The sequence below is a fragment of the Loxodonta africana genome, chromosome 16 (assembly GCF_030014295.1).
Source record: "Loxodonta africana isolate mLoxAfr1 chromosome 16, mLoxAfr1.hap2, whole genome shotgun sequence".
NCBI classification, from domain to species: domain Eukaryota; kingdom Metazoa; phylum Chordata; class Mammalia; order Proboscidea; family Elephantidae; genus Loxodonta; species Loxodonta africana.
This window is the reverse complement of record NC_087357.1, coordinates 70,196,683-70,216,393: the sequence shown is the minus strand read 5'-3', so window position 1 is coordinate 70,216,393 and position 19,711 is coordinate 70,196,683. Positions and strand designations below refer to the sequence as shown.

The 19,711-nt window shown below is 52.3% G+C and overlaps 1 protein-coding gene across 3 annotated transcripts in view; it reads right to left on the bottom strand.

Moving 5' to 3' along the window:
• CHST3 (carbohydrate sulfotransferase 3) overlaps nt 1–18,183 on the bottom strand; it is a 60,681-nt gene extending 42,498 nt beyond the window's left edge. The window contains exon 1 of one of the 3 annotated variants that reach the window (XM_003408885.4): nt 18,033–18,183. The gene's annotated coding sequence lies outside the window, so the exon portion shown is untranslated. Of the gene's footprint in view, nt 1–17,178; nt 17,975–18,032 lie in introns of those variants that run through there. The other 2 variants (XM_010589208.3, XM_023547048.2) reach the window with 2 other exon arrangements.
• Between the last annotated feature and the right edge of the window lie 1,528 nt (nt 18,184–19,711).

Below are 19,711 nucleotides of genomic sequence, written 5' to 3'. Positions count from 1 at the left end.
TTGCTCAGAGTAAAGGGTGTAGAGAGTTATTTACTATTATTACTAGTCTGTGGGGAATGAAGGTCCCTGGGTGGCACTAACCTAAAGGTCAACAGTTCAAACCTACCCAGTGACACCACAGAGGAAAAGCCTACGATCTGCTTCCGTAAAGATTACAGCCAAGAAAACCCTATGGGTCAGTTCTACTCTGTAACACGAGGTCGCCATGAGTTGGAATTGACTCCATGGCAATGGGTGGGGAATGAGAGGCTGGCCTGCTGAGGGAAGTGAGTGGGTCTCTGAACACAGAGACACCCTCCTGGGAAGCCGTGCAGCCTGGGGTTAGGAGCTTAGTGAGTAGCATGGCTGAGCCACTCTCTACTGTGATTAGGCTTCTCCGGTCTCACTCTGTCAAAGGGGACAGCAATGCCACCTCACAGGGTTGTCCTGAAGATTAAATGGGGCAATACATTAAAATGCACGGTGCAGTGCCTGGCACAGAGGCAGGGGTGATATGAGGAGGTGGTGGTGTTACTATCATTGAATGCTGTTTGAACTTCTCTTCTCAACAAGTGCCTCAGAGCCGACCTGTGGGAGGCTTTTGTAAAAAATCAAGTTTTGGAGGTAGAGCAGGAGCAAGGGAGGAGTGGTCTCTGGTCAGACTCAGGATAGGCATGGGGAAGGGCAGGCCCTTCTTGCATGCATACCGCCCCCACACACACACCTTGAGAACTCTGAACATACAGTCTGGCCAAGGGGCGGCATGGTCTAGTCAGATGAACCATTGCCAGACCACTGACATCGGCTGACCTCACAGGCCCTGGCTCCCTGCCCAACTGGACAAGAGGGGAAGGGGAAGGAGGGGCAGCCAGGAGGGCAGGGTTAACCCAGAGCCTGGAGAACAATTTGCTTGGAAGCCAAGGGGACTGGCTGGGGTTGGCTCCCTGGAGGTGAGGGTGTAAGGGGTCTCCATTGTGTGGTGTGACGACTGAGTCAAAGGTGACAGCTGAGGGATGGGGACTGGGACTCAGGGCAGCCAAAGCGGCTTGGGAGAGAGCGACCACTTAGCAGCGATCACAGGCAATTATCATAATAACAGTCCTTGGGCAGAGTTGGCTCTGCAGGGAGCCAGATGCTATTTCCAGGGCCTGGAATTTTCCAGGTTGGGCCTCAGTGTACCTAAGAGTGGAACTGGGAGCCCAACAGAATAGGATTTTAACTGTTTTAAAACTGGACAAGTTAAACCTGAAGACACTGTAATCAATGTCGCTGAGCTATTCATGTAGAAATTATTGAACTGTTTTATGTTTTGTTGTGTATATTTTTACCACAATAAAAATTAAAAAAACAAACGCGGACAATTCAACTGAATTGGACAATTTGAAATAGTTAAAATGGCAAATTTTATGTTATGTGTATTTCACCAGAAAAGAAAACAAAACGGACAATTTAAAAGCAGCTTACAGAAAAAAAAAAAAAAAAAAAAAAACAGACAAGAAACTGACAATGCTGGTGGCCTCCACTGAGCCCTGGCTGTCTGGGTAAGGCCCAGGAAAGGGGCTGTACTGGATACCTTTTTGTACCTTTGGGATTTTGTACTGTAGGCACATATTACCTATTTTATAAAATAAGGTTAAAATCAAATAAAAATAGGTACCAGTTTTCTGGTAGAGGGTCAATGAAAATGAAGGAAACCATCAAAGAGATGGACAGGCACGACAGCTGCCAGAACGGACTCAGACATGCCAACGATCACGAAGATGGCCAGGACCAGGCAACATTTCCTTCTGTTATACGTAAGGTCACCATGCCTTGGAGCTGACTCGGCATCAACTGATAACCAGTTTCCCACCTGGAGAAGTAGAGGCAAAATTCTTCTGAGGTTAGACTCCCTTGTTTGGAAAGGCCTTTTCAACAGGCCTTGGAATTGAAGCAGAGGAAAAGCCAAATCCTACCCCAGAAAACGAAATTTGGGGGGTAATGAGAAGCAAAACTGCCCCTAGAGTTTAGCTTACAAGTCTACCTTTTCTTCGGGATCAGTGCATGCCAGCGGCTGGCAGCAGGGGGCTTGGGGAGAAACTGCTTAATATATATCAAAAAACCAAAGCCAAAGGACTCATAGCGACCCTGGAGGACAGAGTAGAACTGCCCCATAGGGTTTCCAAGGCTGTAAATCTTTATGGAAGCCGACTGCTGCATCTTTCTCCCAGGAGCACTTGGTCCAAACCACCAGCCTTCCGGTCAGCAGCCGAGCGCTTATATTGCTGCGTCATCAGGACTCCTTTTAACATACACAGGGGCTTTATTTTGGAGTGATGGAAACGTTTCAGAACTAGAGGTGGCGGTTTGACATTGTGAATGTACTAAATGCCGCTGAAACGTTCCCTTTAATTATGTGAATTTTACCTCAATTAAAAAAAAAAAGTCTGCCTTCTCTGCTAGAAAAGTGACAGCTGTCCAGAAATTATTACTGTGGTGACTGGGCCTAAGACTGAGGATGAGGGGGAATATCTGGTTTATGTTCCTCTTGCTCCTGTGGGGGAGGAATGCTCACCCCCAAAGCCTGATGTAGACTGAGGGGGCAGTCCCAGGAGGAGCCACCTGTACATCTGGGGGATTCCCAGAAATCCTTGGGGAGAAGGAACTGAAGTGCTAACCACGTGGGACTGGGGCTTGGGATGGGCTTACTTGGGTATTAAAGGGAACAGGGACCCCTGAAGCCTGCAACCCCCACAGACCTCTGGGTGTCTGGCATCTGTCCACTGAGAGCAACAGCAAAGCACTGCATGCCGGGTAATCACCAGGGCCAGGCCCAGTCATGGAGGCCGTTTGTTTCCAGGCCTTCTTCCACAGACAGGCACTGCTCGGGCCAGGGTGGGACTGGCACCAGAGTGGAGAAGGAGCTGGCCTCCAATGCCTCGCAGAGGGCCCCTATGGCTTCAGAAGCGCTCCAGGAAAAACCATGACTCATTGCCCAAGGGAAATAAGAGTTTTTCTCTCACCCTGGACAGTTATTCACACTACAACAGAGGGACCCATTGCCTGCCCCGGTGACTGCAGAATGAATCAGAAATGCTAGCCCTAGACAGAGCGTGGTCTGCACTGCTCAGGGTAGGAGAGCAGCCAATTCCTCTCCTCCTTCCAGAAGAAACTGGGCCCCTATCCCCGCCTCTGCAGAACAAGACTGAGACGTTGAAAATCTGAGTCTCAGCGTCTTCTCTTTTGGCTGAGGGAGCTCAGGCAAGCTAGGAAAGCTCTCTAAGCCTCACTGTGTTCACCTGGAAAATGGGGATAATCGTGTCTCTTCTGCAAGTTTGTGGTGAGGGAGATCACTAATGTGCCTGCCAGTCAGTGTGGGTGCAGTGACTGCCCCCCAGCTCTGGCCCGGCTGTGGTCTGTGTGGGGAGGGGGCCCGAGGCACAGCAGCAGCTGGAGCAGCCTGGCATCCTGTGCCCACAGTCCAGGCTGAGAGACTGGCACACATCTCCAGCTTGACTCATTCTCCTTTTCCAGGTCCCGCCCATCAAAAACTCTATAACCGCCTCCTGAGCCCTGTGCTCCTTACAGAGAAGAGAGTCAACAGAAGTTTTAAAGAGACCCTCTCACCCCAAACAACCATGTCAGCAGGGTTTGCATGGCCAAGAAAGCTGGGCACTCCCTGCCACCCCCTAGATGGATCTACAATCTCTAAGAAGCTCTGGAGTGACCCACATTCTGAGATGAAAACTCCCCTGGCACTTCCTGACTGCACCACACAACCTGACAGGCACAGGTCGGGTACCCCACCTCTTATCACTCTTCACTTGAGGCTGGATGGTAGAGTAGCTAAAAGCACAGGCTTTGGAGTCTCTGGAGTTGGACAACCGTGGGTCCCAGTTCTGGCTGTGTGTCCTTGGGCAAGTCACTTAACCTCTCTGGGTCTCAGCGTTGCATCTGTAAAATGGGGCTACCTCATACAATCAGACTGATGCTAACAAAGTACTAAGCCCGCAGATGCGTAATACATAAAGAGCTCTCAGATACTCAGCTGTATACTCTGGAAGTCGAGGCCTATGTCTATCAGTCTCTAAATCCCCTCTAGGACATGGCACAGTGCTGGGCACACACCTCAACCAGCCTTTATATATTTAGAGTGATCCCAGTAGAACAGCAGGCACTATTCTCAAAGGAAAAGCAGACATAACACAAGCTCATGAGACGTCCTGTGCCCAGGATCCCGATCAGATGGCCTTATGGGAAGCTCTTTGTGCCCATCAATACTTCCAGAAGCTCCAGCCTCAGAGCAGGGCTGGGGAGGGAGCTCCTGGCAGGGAGGACAGAGGTGGGGGGTGGGAGACAGCAGCTCAGGAGGGGAACTCAGGGCAGAGAGGGGGAGCTGGCCTGACCCTGCCACCTGGGGCTTTGGCACTGAGGTCACCAGGAGAGACACAGAAGGCAGACTAGCAGGTGGGTGGCAGATGGTGACACTCAGTGATGTCATGTTCTCCCAAAATGACTCAACAGCATGCCCTGAGCTGTGAAGGGTGAGCAGTGCACTCCGGCCCCATGCGTCCTGCCCTCCAGGCCTGCCCGGCATCTCTCCTTCCCACCACCCCCATCCTTCCCGTCCCAGGGACCCCAGGAGTAGGTGCAGTCCCCACCACTGCCTCTACCCTGTCTCTCCAATCTCCACATTGAGGAAAGACCCAAGTGTCAGACAGACCTGAGTCTGATTACCACCTCTGACTCCTCCTGGCTGAGGGGCCTTGGATGGGTTACTCTACCTCTCTGAGCTTCAGTTTCCTCATCTGTAAAATGGAGACATTACTAACAACCTTGCGGGGTTGTATGAGACTTAGTGAGAAGTCTGTTAACCACTTGGCACAGAGCAGGTGCTTAGTAAATAGAAAGCATGACATTCAAGGCCTTCTACAATCTGACCACAACTTGCTTTTCTAGCTACCTTAAAAAAAAAAAAGGGACCGGCACATCCTTCTTGAGTGTTTATTGTATGCCAGACACTGCTCTAAATGCTTACAGAGAAACTCACTGTATTGTCCTATCACCCCCATGTGGTATGTGTATGTACCACTGGAAGCTCCATTGACAGATGAGGAGACTGAGGCACAGAGAGGTTAAGTAGCTTGGGCATGGTCACATAGCCAGTAAGTGGGAAGCCAGATGTCTTGAGTAGCTAGTGCTGCAATAACAGAAATACCACAAATGGATGGCTTTAACAAACAAAAATTTATTCTCTCACAGTTTAGGAGGCTAGAAGTCTAAATTCAGGGCGCCAGCTCCAGGGGAGGGCTTTCTCTCTGTGTTGGTTCTGGCGGAAGGTCCTTGTCATCAATCTTCCCCTGGTCTAGGAGTTTCTCAGCTCAGGAACCCTGGGTCCAAAAGATGTACTCTGCTCCTGGTGTTTCTTTCTTGGTAGTACAGAGGTCCCTCTCCTCTCTGCTGACTTCTCTCTTTTACATCTTAAAAGAGATTGACTCAAGATACAACCTAATCCTGGGAATTGTGTCCTACCTCACTAACATAATTGCCTCTAATCCTGCCTCATTAACATCATTAAAAAACCAATCAACTTTTGCTGTTGAGTTGATTTCCGATTCCGACTCATAGAGACAACACATAGGATAATCACATCAGATCACAAAATGGTGGACAGCCACACAATACTGGGAATCATGGCCTAGCCAAGCTGATACACATTTTGGGGGAACACAATTCAATCCATAACGCCAGGTTAGCCCAGCTCCAGGGCCTGGGTATGTAACCACTATTCCATTCTACCTCACCTCTTTCTCTCTCTCCTTTGAGTACCCTACCAATTACAGTTCAGGCCAGCTGGGCTGCACACCATTATTGCATAAGATCTGAACTTTCCCATCTCCATGCTTTGCCAGGGTTTCCTGCTTCTAGCAGAACATCCACCTCCTCCACAAAGTCTTCCCCAGCTCCTCCGTCATGTCTACCTTTGTGGGCTCATCACAATTGATCTCCTCTCTTACCTAGCCTGAAGGTGCCTCCTGTTACCCAAAGCCCACCTTGCATGGTGTCAGGTGTGACCAGGCACGTAGTCCCTAGGCAGGTGATGTGGTAGGTGGTATGGAGGTTGGGTCCAGCACTTGGGAGTCCCCTTCCTTCTACAAGGACAGCTCAGAGGGATGAAGCTGGAACTACAGAGCAGCTCCTTCCCATTCCTGGGAGAGGCAGCCACTGCCAGCCCAGCATCCTTTTCTTTGCTCAGGGGAACTGACTCAGGCATGGGTGGCTTCTCTTGCCTAGAGGTCAGGACTGGACCCTGGAGAAGTTTAACCAACATCCACAAGGCAACAGAATTGGGCCCCCTTTGCTGGCGGTGTTAGGTCGTGAGGCCCATAGTACAACCATCTACAAGCCCAAGTAACTCACAGGGGTGTCATCTAGGGGAAGGTAGGCAGTAGGGGGCCTGGTAGAGCCTCTCAGAGGGTCTCAGGCCCATCCTCAGTCTGGCCAGGACAGAAGAGCAGGTCGTTCAGGCTCAGGATCCCAGCGGAGTGCCCACTGGGTGATGATCATGAGGGGTGGTCTGCCTGGGGCCAGCTTTCCAAGTTCCCTTCCTGTCTCACATTTGTCTTGGGCCCACATCAGCTGCCCCCAATCACTGTGATCCATCATCTCTGCCCAGACACAGGTCACCCTGATCCGTCATCCTCCAGCCAGAAGTCTCTACATCCCAGGTCCCACGTCATATCTCTCACTCATTTGCTCCATCACCAGGCATGAGCACCTCTGCCTGCCTGGGGCTGTGCCCAGCTCTGGGGACATAATGTAGACACTGTCCTGCCCTCACAGTGCTCAAAACCTTGTGGAGACCACAGACCATGAAGCAAGCAAGCGTTAACACTGTGAAATGTGATGAGGAGGGAAGCGCAGGCAGTCCCAGGGGAGGGCCACCACTCTAGACTTGGGGTCAGTGGATGGGTCCCAGGAGAGCGTGACATCTAAGCTGAGGCCCGAGGTGCATGAGAGCTGCCAGAGGAAAGTGGGCAGGAAACAGTGTTCTCAGGAGCTGAAAAGGCCCCAGAGAGCAAGACGTGTCTGTCTGAGAGACGAGGACAGCTTGGGACGCTGGCACGCCGACAAGGTGCGGACTGGTCAAAGGGGCTAGGGAATAAATATTTGCAGAAGAATCACCGGGACTGCAGAAGGCTGAGTGTTCCAAGCAGGGTGGGGTTTTGGTCTTGCTGGGGCAGCCACTGTGGAGACAGAGCCCCGCTCACACCAGCTCCTCCTTTTAACTTAAATCCCTCCTGCCACCATCTGCACTGCTGTCTGAGAGCAGGTCAGAGCAGACGGGGCAGCGCCAGCAGATGGCCAGGCCGTGCAAGAGGCCCGTTGAGTGGACCAATCTCAGGAACGTTATACTGAACGAAAGAAACCTGTCACAAAGGACCATATCGTGTGTGGTTCTGTTTGTATGAAATGTCCACAATAGGCAAATCCACAGAGACAGAAAGAAAATTGGTAGTTGTGGTTGCCTAGGGCTGGGGGCAAAAGGGGTGGAAGATAATAGGGAATGGCTGCTGACGGGCACGGGCTTCTTTCTGGGGTGTTGCGAATGTTCTAGAAACGTGGTGATGGTTGCACAACTCTGTGAACATACTGAAAACCACTGAATTGTACACTTAGTGGGTGAATTATATCTCCACAAAGCTGTTATTTAAAAAATAAAACAAAAGAGGTCGTTGTACAATCAGAAAGGTCCTGCCCAGGTCAGCTGGTGGGTGCCAGAATCAGACTTGGGGAAGGCTGAGGTTCAAAATTTCACTTTCAGTGCCCACAGCCGGCCCAGGGCTACCCCTGACGCCAACTTCTCCAGAACTTCCTAGCCAGAAACCAGGGCGGGTCCTGCTCATGGTTACTAAATGGCCATTCAAGTGTGCCATTTCTCCTTTCGGCTGCTGCCACAAACAGGGCAGACACAATCAGGTGGTTTCCTGGCAGGCCTAAGAGCACAGACTCTGGGGCCAGGCTGCTGGGCTCAGACCCAGCTCTGCCACTCACCAGCTGTCTGTGTAGCTCTGTTTTCCCATCTGTAATACGGTGATAACGACGGTACCTACCTCATGAGTTTCCTGTGAAAACTCATTAATGCCTGAAAGGCGCTTGGGACAGCACTGGGCATGCTAGGTGCTATCATTAATATCTCCCATGTACACAATACTGGGGAAGTGAGCACAACTTGTCCAAGGCAAGGTCATGGAAGCTCCATAGACACATTCAAACTCCCTGAGAGACCGAATTGCTGGGCTGAGGGCTGTGGGGATCATGGTCTAGGGGAACATCTAGTTCAATTGGCATAGCAGAGTTTATAAAGATGTTCTACGTTCTACTGTGGTGAGTAGCATCTAGGATATTCCACTGGTCTCACCCCTTTGGGAGCAAGGAAGAATGAAGAAAACTAAAGATACATGGGAAAGATTAATCCAAAGGACTAATGGACCACATCTGCCACGGCCTCCACCAGACTGAGTCCAGTACAACTAGATGGTGCCCGGCTACCACCACGGACTGCTCTGACAGGGATCACAATAGAGGGTCCCGAATAGAGCTGGAGAAAAATGTAGAACAGAATTCTAACTCAAAAAGAAAAATCAGACTTGCTGGCCTGACAGAAACTGGAGAAACCCTGAGAGTATGGTCCCCGGATACCCTTTCAGCTCAGTAATGAAGTCACTCCTGAGGGTCACCCTTTAGCCAAAGATTGGACAGGCCCATAAAACAAAGTGAGACTATAGGGGTGCACCAGCCCAGGGGCAATGACTAGAAGGCAGGAGGGAATCGGAAAGCTGGTAACAGGGAACCCAAAGTTGAGAAAGGAGACTGTTGCTGTGTTGTGGGATTGTTAACCAATGTCATAAAACAATATGCGTACTAACTGCTTAATGAGAAACTAGTTTGTTCTGTAAATCTTCTTCTAAAGTACAATAATATATATATATTTTTTTTTTTTTCCTGTGTACAGTGGAGGCTGTCATGTTCCCTTTCTAAGCCCTACCCCCTGGTACCTGTACCAAATTCAAAAGAAGGAGGAAAAGTGAAAAAGAAATAGCATGACTCAAAATAAAAACAGGTCAAGGCCGCCTGGCGCAGTGGTTAAAGCACTTAGCTGCTAGCCAGAATGTCAGTGGTTTGAACCCACCAGCTGCTCCATGGTAGAAAAATGTGGCAATCTGCTCCCGTAAAGATTACAGCCTAGGAAACCCTATGGGCAATTCTACCCTGTCCTATAGGATTGCTTTGAGTAGTCAGAATGAACTCCATGGCAGTGGGTTTGGTTTTGCCTGTCCTTTATAGTGGAGAATGTTTTGGTTCTTCATTCCTCTTGAGAGTGCCTTCCCCTTCCTGACTCCCAGGCTCTAGGTTTCTAATCTCAGGGTCTCTTCAAACACCTCTGTCCTTAACCCTGCAGCAACAGGCCCACAAGTCTCTCTCGGTCTCCCTCACAAGCCCTGGGCTCTTCTCCAGAAAAAGGCCGGGCGCCCCCAACCCCACCCTGTGTTGTCTGAGTTGTGAAATTCCTTGCTGAAAATAAGTGTAGCCTCAGCTAGAGGGGTGGCCCAGTTTGTTTTAAAAATATTTCCTCAGACAGCACCGCGTTGGCTCAGACATGTTAGCACCTTCCAGAATCCTACAGATGGTACAGCAGCTGGAGAGGAAGCGGGAAGCGTGCGGTGGGGAGGGGAGCGTGAGAGGCCGAAGCCAACCCTCAGGTAGCTATGGGAACTCGTCTGTGCCCAGGTGGCAACGCAAGTGTGAACAAGAGTGCGCACACCCACAGCAGATCAACCTGTAGAGCCTTGTTACGAACTGGGACTTTCCTCAGAAACCCAGTAAGCAGAACAAATAAACCGGTGAGGTGCCTGGAAGCCCCCCCGACCAGGCCTCTGAGGGGTCCCTGTGAGCTCTGGGGCTCCTCGGAACCTAGTTTGAAAACCCCTGTTAAAGGACTCACACCTTTCTTTGGTGGAGTGAATGTCAAATTGTTTTAAAATAATAACTTCCTGAGGGAAGATGAGATTATCATTCTAAGAAATTCTGATTAGAACCTAATACAGCGAATGCCACAGCTCTTGAGGAATCGGGCCTCAGAAAGCGCAGTGACTGGCCCCACCCACCACTCACATCTGTGGTACTCCTCAGAGAAGGCCGTGCACTCGGGCCTGGGGCTATCAGGCAGGGAACGCGTGGTGAACAGCGACACAGCACGACCACGCTCTCGGCTGTGCGGGCCAATTCTAACTGCTTAAGTTCCGTCATAGTGTCCTGGTGCTGTTGTCACAGAAATGCCTTGAGCAGATGGCTTCGGTGAACAGACGTTTATTTTCTCACAGCTCAGGAGGCTAGAAGTCCAGATTCAGGGCACTGGTTCTAGGGGAAGGCTCTGTCTCTCTCTGTTGGCTCTGGGGAAGGTCTTCGCTTCTTTCAGCTTCTGTTCCTCAGTTCCTTGGTGATCTCCCTGTGGCATTTATCATCCCCTGTTTGTCCCTGCTTGTGTCTATGCCTAATCTGCTCTTTTTATATCTCCTAAGTGATAAGGTTTAAGACATACCCTACACTGCTAGGGTCTAATTCACATAACAAAGAAACCCCTATTCCAAATGGGATTACACACACAGGTATATGGTTAGGATTCCAATACACACTTTGGGGTGACACAATGCCATCCATAACACACACATTAATTCACTTACAATACTCTGAGCTAAATTACTACTACCACGCCCCCTCTTACAGTTTGGGAAACAAAGACCTGACAGATTAAGGGATTTGCCTGAGGTCACACAGTTACTAAACTGTATCATGGGCATTCCCACTCAGGCAACCTGGCTTCAGAAAATCTGCGCTCTTATAGTTTTACTCTGACACACATGGGGTCGCCAGGAGTCAGGGCTGACTCAATGGCAGCTAACAGCAAAAACAGATGTATAGTGGCATCTCAGTATCGTTTTAACTTGCGATTCCCTAATGACATATAGTGTTGAACATCTTTTCACGTGCTTATTTGTCATCTGTATATCTTCTTTGGTGATGTGTCTGTTCATATCCTTTGCTGCTTTTTAGTTGGATTGTTTTGTTTTGTATATTGTTAAGTTTTAAGAATTCTTTGTATATTTTGAATACAAGTCCTTTATCATAAAAAAGAAAAGAAAATCTGCGCTTTTAACCACTATATAATTTGCCTTTCAGGATGAGCATGCCCTGCGTTTGATTACCTGGGTCTGTGTGTGTACACGCATGTACTCGTACCTGCAAATGTTGCTTCAGGGTGCACCTGTGACGTGTCTGGCTATCTACTGGGGCCGGGGGGGAGCGTATCTGAGTCGCGTGTACACGTGCAGGCTATGCATGTATTTGTACAAGTCTGCCCATGACAACATATGTGATGGTCTGTGAGGATGTGACGGGCAGCCCAGACCACCGGCCCATCTCTCACAAGGCTTCAGGATGTGGTGCTCACCTCTCGTGAGAGTTAACTTTATGTGACAACAACTTGGCTCAGCTATAAAAAACCTGTTGCTGCTGAGTTGTTTCTGAGGCGGCGCAGTGGTTAAGAGCTGTGGCTGTTAACCAAAAGATCGGCAGTTCGAGTCCGCCAGCCGCTCCTTGGAAGCCCTACGGGGCAGCTCTACTCTGTCCTTTGGGGTCGCTATGAGTCGGACTCGACAGCAGTGGGTTTGGTTTTTTGGTTTATAGCCACTGCTGTGGAGTCTGACTCTAGGACGGAGCAGAACTGGCCCGTAGGGTTTCCAGGGAGCAGCTGAGGGATTCAAACTGCCAATCTTTTGGTTAGCAGCCAAACACTTAACCACTGCACCACCAGGGCTCCGGCTCGGCTATAGACCAAGTTATTTAATCAAATACTAATCTAGGTATTGTTGTGAAGACACTCTGTAGATGTGATTAACATCTACAATCACTTGAGTTTAAGTAAAGGAGATTACTCTCGACAATGTGGGTGGGCCTCATCCAGTCAGTTGAAGGCCTTTAAGAGCAAAAACTGAGATTGCAGGGAACAAGAAAATTCTGCCTCAAGGTTACAGCATCAACTCCTGCAGTTTTCTGCCTCCCAGCTTGTCCTGCAGATTTCAGACTTACCAGCCCCCGCAAACGCATGAGCCAACTCCTTAAAATTAGTTGATCTATCTATATTTATTTATATATCTATTCCACCACTTATCTATCAGTTTGCCATACTGTGGTGGCTTGCATGTTACTATGATGCTGGAAACTACGCCACTGGTATTTCAGACACCAGCAGGGTCATCCAAGGTGGACTGGTTTCAATGGAGCTTCCAGACTAAGGCACACTAGGAGGAAGACCCTGGTGATCGCCTTCTGAAAACTAGCCAGTGAAAACCCTAAGCATCACAAGAGAACATGGTCTGATACTGTGCTGGAAGATGAGCCCCCTAGGTGGGAAGGCGCTTCACAATGGACTCAAACATGCCAGTGGTCATGAAGATAGCCTAGGACCGGGTAAAGTTCCACTCTGTTACACATAAGATTGCCAAAGGTCACCATGAGTCGGAGCCGACTCGACAGCAACTAACTGTAACAACGTGCACCTATCGCCTGTTTGTCTACCATCTCCTATTGGTTCTGGATCTCTGGAGAACCCTCTCTGGCAGCCCGGCAGCAGCAGGACAAAGAGGCTCCCCGCCTGGAGGCAGGACCTAGAGCCTTCAAGCAGTGCACCGCTCCCCACATCTGAGGTTTCAGGGTTTGCTGACCCAACGCAGCACAGCCACATACCATGGAAAGAGGTCCCTCGGCCACTCCTGGCGCCGGAGGTGGGTGCCCTCAGCTGCTAATTCCACCCTAGAGCCCTCCCCTTCTCACCAGTTGCTGGGTTTAGAGTTGGGCAACCGGATAAATTGAAGTTATTAAGTTATCATGAATTTGCTTCTCATTCCACAGACATAGTAATTACAATAGTGCTTCTGAGGTTCTTGAAATCACTGGAGTGGTCTTACACCACCCCACCGCTGAACTGATACGACTCCCACCCAAAGCAAAGCAGCCCGACATTTTAGTTAGTCTGGGAAGCACTGTCATGGTACGTGTATAGTTTTGAGGGTTTCTTTGCAAAAGGACCCCATTTTGAAAGGACTCAGAGGGGAAAGCTATCTTTGGCCTGTCCATCCGAAACCAATGTTTAAGATGCAAAGTTCCATCAGGTGCCACACAACTGGAAAAAAGGCCCACGGTTCTCCACCATCAAAATAAAATTCATCCACCAACGGAAACCAAAACCAAAACCAAAACCAAACCTGTTGCGGCTGAGTCGATTCTGACTCATAGTGACATTATAGTACAGAATAGAACTGCCCCAAAGGGTTTCTAAGGAGCAGCTGGTGGATTCAAACTGCCAGTCTTTTGGTTAGCAGCCTCAGCTCTTAACCACTGCGCCACTAGAGCCCCAATGGACGGATAGACCACCTTTACCACTCCCAGCAGGGCCAGGGCTCAAAGACTCACCCAGGGAGAGTAGGGCTGGGATGGAACCCCTGGGGGACAAATCTTTTCTCCCATATGCTCCTCTGGTCCACCTGCCCCAGCAGGACATGGACTGGCGGTGGCCAGCGTATTCCCATGTTCCCCACTAGAGGCTCCAAAGTCAAAGAGGAGGGACAGGACCGAGGGAGGAGGGTGGGAGGCAGCTAGGGAGCCAGGTGTAAGAATGGTGGCCAAATCGCTTCCCAGGTCGGTTTTGAGGCGCCTGTTTACTGTGGAGTTCAGGAGAGGCTGACTGAGAACTGGCATATTTATTTTCCACACTTTTCCTCCAAATCCCTTTCAGAGAGCCCTCCCAGTCCCAGTGATAGATTTCCCAGGACCCAGAGAAACTGCAGTCCCTCAGAACACAAGCCATCTTTGTGAACAGGCCTGGGCACGTGGAAAGGGAGGGCTGGGGGAGACATGAGGTTAGTGGTATGTCCCTGATCGTGGTCAGGGGCTCCCGTGGCCCCATCCTTCCACCTGGCGGGGGGCCAGGAATGACCAGGGTGACTCGGGGTGATGGAGAAACAAGGCTGAAGTCTGTTTCCCTTCCACCATGGCATGAACTCTCTGGGCCCGCCAGGGGCCAACCCACACCCAGCTGTGGGACCCGCAGGCTCAGTGTGGGCAAGCACTACTCTGTTGTTTCTTTAGCCATCAGAGAAGAAAAGGGCACCAGCATCACTTCTATTTAAGGAATGAGAAGGAGAACAGTCCTGCTGCCTGCATGGCTTCATAAAGACCTCTCTGAATCTGTTTCCTTGAGGACAGCTTCCTCCTGCTCCTTGCTTTCCTTTGACTTCCCAGCAAAGGCACTCACAGACCCTCCCCAGGCTTCATCCATCACCTAACTCCACCTCTAAGTGTCAGACACGGGATGGGCACCAGGGAAAGACTGCCAGGATGTGGCCCTTTATATTCACAAGGTAAGTGACAGCAGGAGGTGGTAGTTGAGGGCAAGGGTCGATAGAGAAAGGAGTATGGTAATCTACTTGAGAATGTTTTAGTTTACCTGGCAATTTCTCCCACACCCAAGGGGTGACCACGAGACACCTGAGCCCCCACTTCTCAGGTAAGCAGAGATCTCTGACCTGAGTTACTGCAGCATCTCCCTGCATTCACCCCTGAGCTGCCCTCCCCTAATCATTTCCTGACTCCTGAGTCACTGGAAGTCTCCAGCACCTGGGCCACCCAGCCATTGACGGCATGGCCATGGTGTAACCCAGGCTGGGCAGGGTGTGTGGAAAAAGAGGACCGCTGTTGTTGTTGTTAGGTGCCATCGAGTCGGTTCCAACTCATAGCGACCCTACGCACAACAGAACGAAACACTGCCTGGTCCTGTGCCATCCTTACAATCGTTGTTATGCTTGAGCTCATTGTTGCAGCCACTGTGTCAATCCACCTCATTGAGGGTCATCTTCTTTTCCGCTGACCCTGTACTCTGCCAAGCATGACCTCCTTCTCCAGGGACTTATACCTCCTGACAGGCTAAGCAGGGTGTGTGGAAAAAGAGGACCGCAGTCTACCTATAAAACAACCTCCATGTCAGTAAGTGGAATGGGTGCTGTTTCCTTGATGCCATGGAGAACTAGGAGGGACCTGAGAGATAGCCTGGCATGACGGAGACAGCAAGAATTCCTGAGTCACACTGCCCAGGTTCAAATCCTAGCTTTGTCCCTAACCAACTAGGTGACCTTGAAAAAATTACTCAACTTTTCTAAGCCTCAGTTTCCTAATATGTAAAATGGGAGATAAAACACAAACCTTCTACAGATGCAAGGGCTTAATGAGATAATGTATGCAGAGCCTCTGGTGCACAAAAGGCAAAATTAAGGTAGAAAGATGGTGGGGAAGGGACTGGCTGTAGAGTTCAACCTGAATTTAGGGGTGGCCAAACCCAGACTGGTGTCTCTGGCTGATGCAAAAGGTTAACGTGCTCAGCTGCTAACTGAAAGGTTGGAGGTTTGAGTCCACCCAGATGTGCCTCAGAAGAAAGGCCTGTGATCTCCTTCCAAAAAATCAGCCATTGAAAACCTACGGAGCACAGTTCTACTCTGACACACATGGGGTCACCATGAGTCAGGATCAACCTGATGGCAGCTGGTTAAGCCCAGACCGGCCCCTCTCGTTCTCGGGCCACAGTCCTTGACACTGCTCACATACTTTGCTTATTTTCACATTAAGGCCATTCAGAAGCTTGAAAAGCACAGTGGATCTAATCAGAATTCTCCACAAGGGGCTGGGGGTAGGGAACGACACATTTCTTTGCCATTACATGCCCAGGCCACCCCCATATCCTTGCATGCTGTCTCTCCCACATCATTCCCAAAACTGCTTGCAATCCCAATTCCAGGACATGGGATGTTTCTGATCTTCTGGGAAGCTCATGCCAGCTGGCATGGAGGAACCCACTCCAGGGCTCAATGCAGAGACTGTTTGTGACCGCCCCTCCACCTGCCACCACCACAACCACAGAGCCAAACCCCTGCTGGAGGACACAGCTCCTAGATCTTTCATGAGACCCATCTCCAGCTAGGCCAGCAGAGCTAGGAAGGAAACAGGTGCCCCGCCAATTCTACCGGCTCCCATGATCCAGGTACCCCTGTACATGCCCGCCAGCCTGGCCCAGCTCTTCTTCCCACTTACCCATCCCTCTTCCGTGAAGCTAGGAGATGGGAGGGTTGATGGGATGGAACCCTCGCCCTGCTGTAGGTCTAAAATGTTCTCTAAGTCTGCAGGTGGGAGGAAAGAGTGGCCCCTAGGCAGGATCTGTCTCTTGGAAGGTGTGATCCTGGGGCTTTCCCACAAAGGGCTCTAACCTTCTTAGAATCATGCCGGGATATGGCAGGCCCAGGGCACACCAGATGGCTGTTGCTGGGTTGTCTCTGTACTGACACTCACTTCTCTTTTGAGATCCCACGTTGATAGCCAAGATGCCTGCAAGCTACAGACCCCACCCACACAAACCCCACTCTCCCCCAGCTTAGCCAGACAAGAAATGGAGCTTTTCCTATTGTCCCTCTTTGGGGGTCAGAGGCCAATGATGAGACTCAAGTCCCTGATGCCAGCATATAGGGCACAGTGGTGCTTGGGCCGCTTCCCCAAACAGATCAGGCGGGGCTCTCCGGAGCCCCTGCAGGAAGACTGATTCCAACCCATCTCAGGTCCACTGAGTTTAGCTCATAGTCAGTCCACAATAAATATTACCAAACAACTATTTATTGAGTACCCACTATGTGCCAGCTATTGTGCTTTACCAGTCATCTGGAGAGTCAATTCTGACTCATGATGACCCCAGGTGTGTCAGAACAGAACTCTGCTCCATGGGTTTTCAATGGCTGGGGTTTTTTTTTGAAGTAGACTGCCAGGTCTTTCTTTCAAGGTGCCTCCAGGTGGGCACGAACCTCCAAACTTTTGGTTAGCAGTCAAATGGGTTATTCATCAAACAATGATTTACTGAGTACCCACTAAGTGCCAGGAACTGTGCTAGGCCCAGGAAAATGCTTGGCTCCCCCAGGATACCACAGCATCAGAAACCAAACACAACTTTGGGTGCAAGGAAAATAAATAAGGCTTCAGAGAACTTACCCTGGTTTCTTCATGACCTTGAGTCTGAAACACCCCCCACCCTACACATATACACACCCAGGGCTGGAATCTCCTCACCTTGCCCAGTCAGGAAGTCCCTACGAGGAAGCATATCCGCTGGGGGGAAGGGTCTTGGCTTTCCCGAAGACCGTGTCACCGCGGCCGCCCAGCTGCCCGGCTGCGCCGTTGCCCAGAGCCTCGCCGGCCCGCCAGCCTTTTCCCTTCGCTGACAGACCTGAGCACGCCGGCTCTGAGTTTATGAATCAGTCCCTCCTCTCCCCCGGCCTCGCCTCCGGAAGGGCTGTGCACGCCCGTCACATCACCCAGACACCGAGTTGCCCCCATCAAAACGCACTCCTGCTGAACCCTGAAAACCGACTGCAAAGTCTGCTTTCCCGTCTCCACTCCTCGGCCGCGGGGTCCCGGCCACGACTTCCCAAAGGCAGGGCAGCCCCTCCCCTGACCGTCGCGCTTTGGGGGCTCCCTCTCGCCGGGGCGCGGGGGGCGGGGGTTGGGGTGCTGCGGGGGAGGCGGACAAAGACCTTGGGTCGATTTCAGGAGCAGGAGGACATGTCTGGTTTGCAGATCGATACCCCCCACCCCCCACCCGCGTTCTCAGGATCGTAAATTTCCGTTTGCGGCGTGTGCACGGTCGGCGTGGCATGTGCCCAGACCTTGTGCGCCGTGAGGCTGTGGTTTAAGCGCTGATGAGCTGTGCGTACCTGGCAGTTGCCAATCTGGGTGCAGCAGGTCTGTGGGTGCCCGCGTGGGGCTTCCCCAAGGCGGGAACTCCCTCTCCCACGCTCCGCTTAGCCCCCTTCTGCCTCCAAAGTTTGGCGCGCGGGCCCGGGCCGCGAAGGCGGGGAGCGCACGGCTGGGCCGCCTCCCCGGCTCTGTCTGGGAGGCGGTTCCGGCGCCGCCGCCCTACTTACCCCGGCCGCCGAGGCTCCTCCGGCGGGGGCGGACCCGACTCTCCGCGCCTGGGCTCGGCCGCTGGCAGCATCCGCTCGCAACTTTTCCTCCTCTCGGAAGAGCGCGGCCCAAGCGGCTCCGGGGCTCCGGCTCCCGTGCGGGCCGGGCTCGGCGCCCCGCGGGCGGCGGGGAGACAGGGAGGCAGGCGCGGGCCGCCGGGTCCTCGCCGGGCGGGAATCGGCGCCGGGCGGGCGCAGTCGTGCGCTGCGAGCCGGGGAGCGAGCGAGCGGTCCTGCCTGGCGTCCTCCCGCTCCGGCCCGAGGCAGCGAGCGGCCCGCGGCGGCGACAGCGGATTCCTGAACCGCGGCCAAGGCGCCCGGGAGCCCTCCTGCTCCTCCTCCTCCTCTTCCTCACCCCACCCAGCTCCCACCAACCGCGCGCCCCGCAACTTGGGACCGGCTGGCGAAGTTGGAGCTGCTGGGGCTACGAGCCGGCCCGGCCGCGGGGTGCAGGGAGGGGGCAGGGGGAGGAGCTGAGGGTGGGAGGGGAGCCGCCCCCGCCCCGGGGAGCCGCGCTCGCCGGGACCCTTCTGTGGGCCTTTGTTCCGGGAGCAGCACCTCGGGCCGCCCCTCCCCCGGGACTCCATTCGGGCCGCCGGGGTCCCCCAGCCTCTCTCCCGGGCGATGTTGGGAGGAGCTCCAGGGCCCTGGGTGGGGGAGAGGCTGCGCCGAGATCCCCGCAGCTTCACACTGCCAAAGCCTCCCCGCCCAGGCCGTTACCGGCACCCATTCCGTCCCTCCCCAAAGGGACCCCACTGACTGCGCGGGCTCTCTGCCCACCCTGAGCGGGGGAGGATCTTCGTGCCCCCAAGGCTTCGAAAGATCACGGCACCCCTCCCTGGGCGGTGACAGGTCACCCACCAGCCCTTCTCGATCTTCTCGCGCCTCCAGCCTAGGACCCGCTTAAAGTGAGACCCGGAAAGCCGGAAGGAAGTAGGGTCCCGGCGGAGGCTCCCGGGTACATGGGGTCCCTGTCGCCTCCGCGCGTGAAGCAGTGGACCGGCTGGGCAGCGCCGACTCTGGGGTACCCGGGTTGGCTTCGCGAGGAGCGTGGTAAAGGGCTCAGAGTTGGAGCACGAACCCAGCCTTCTATTTGCCTGAGTGCTAGTATTGCCCGTGTCCTGGAATAGCTTTTGAACCAGAGTCGCAGGAGTTCCTCCTGGGACTTCCCAGCACTTATAGGCAGGAGCCAGTTCAGACCCCTCCAAGGCAGTGGCCCTGACATTCAGTGGGATATGGTAGGGTTTAGATGCAATATCTCCTGTAAAGAAGTAGGAAAATAAATAAATAAGTGAAGCAAAAGCTCAACGTCTGCACTTGGCCTCTCTCCGTCATTCTTAACATTTGTAGATGAGAAACAGGCAACAGACATCCTCAAAGTGTTTGCCCTGGGCAGCAATCAAGGAGCGGAATAGAACTGAACCTGGCCCTGGCTTTCCCAAGATCCACATGGTGTGAGTGAGAGGTCCCTTTTAGTTATCTGGGTCTAGTCCAGGATTTGTACTTAACCACTGCATCACCAGGGCTTCTAGTCAGAGGTGAAAGACCCAGCAGTTGTAAAGGAAAGGTGAGAAAGGGCATTCATTCCCCAAACTGAGGGCAGGCATGTCAGCCCATACTTGGGCCTTCAGTGAAGGTGT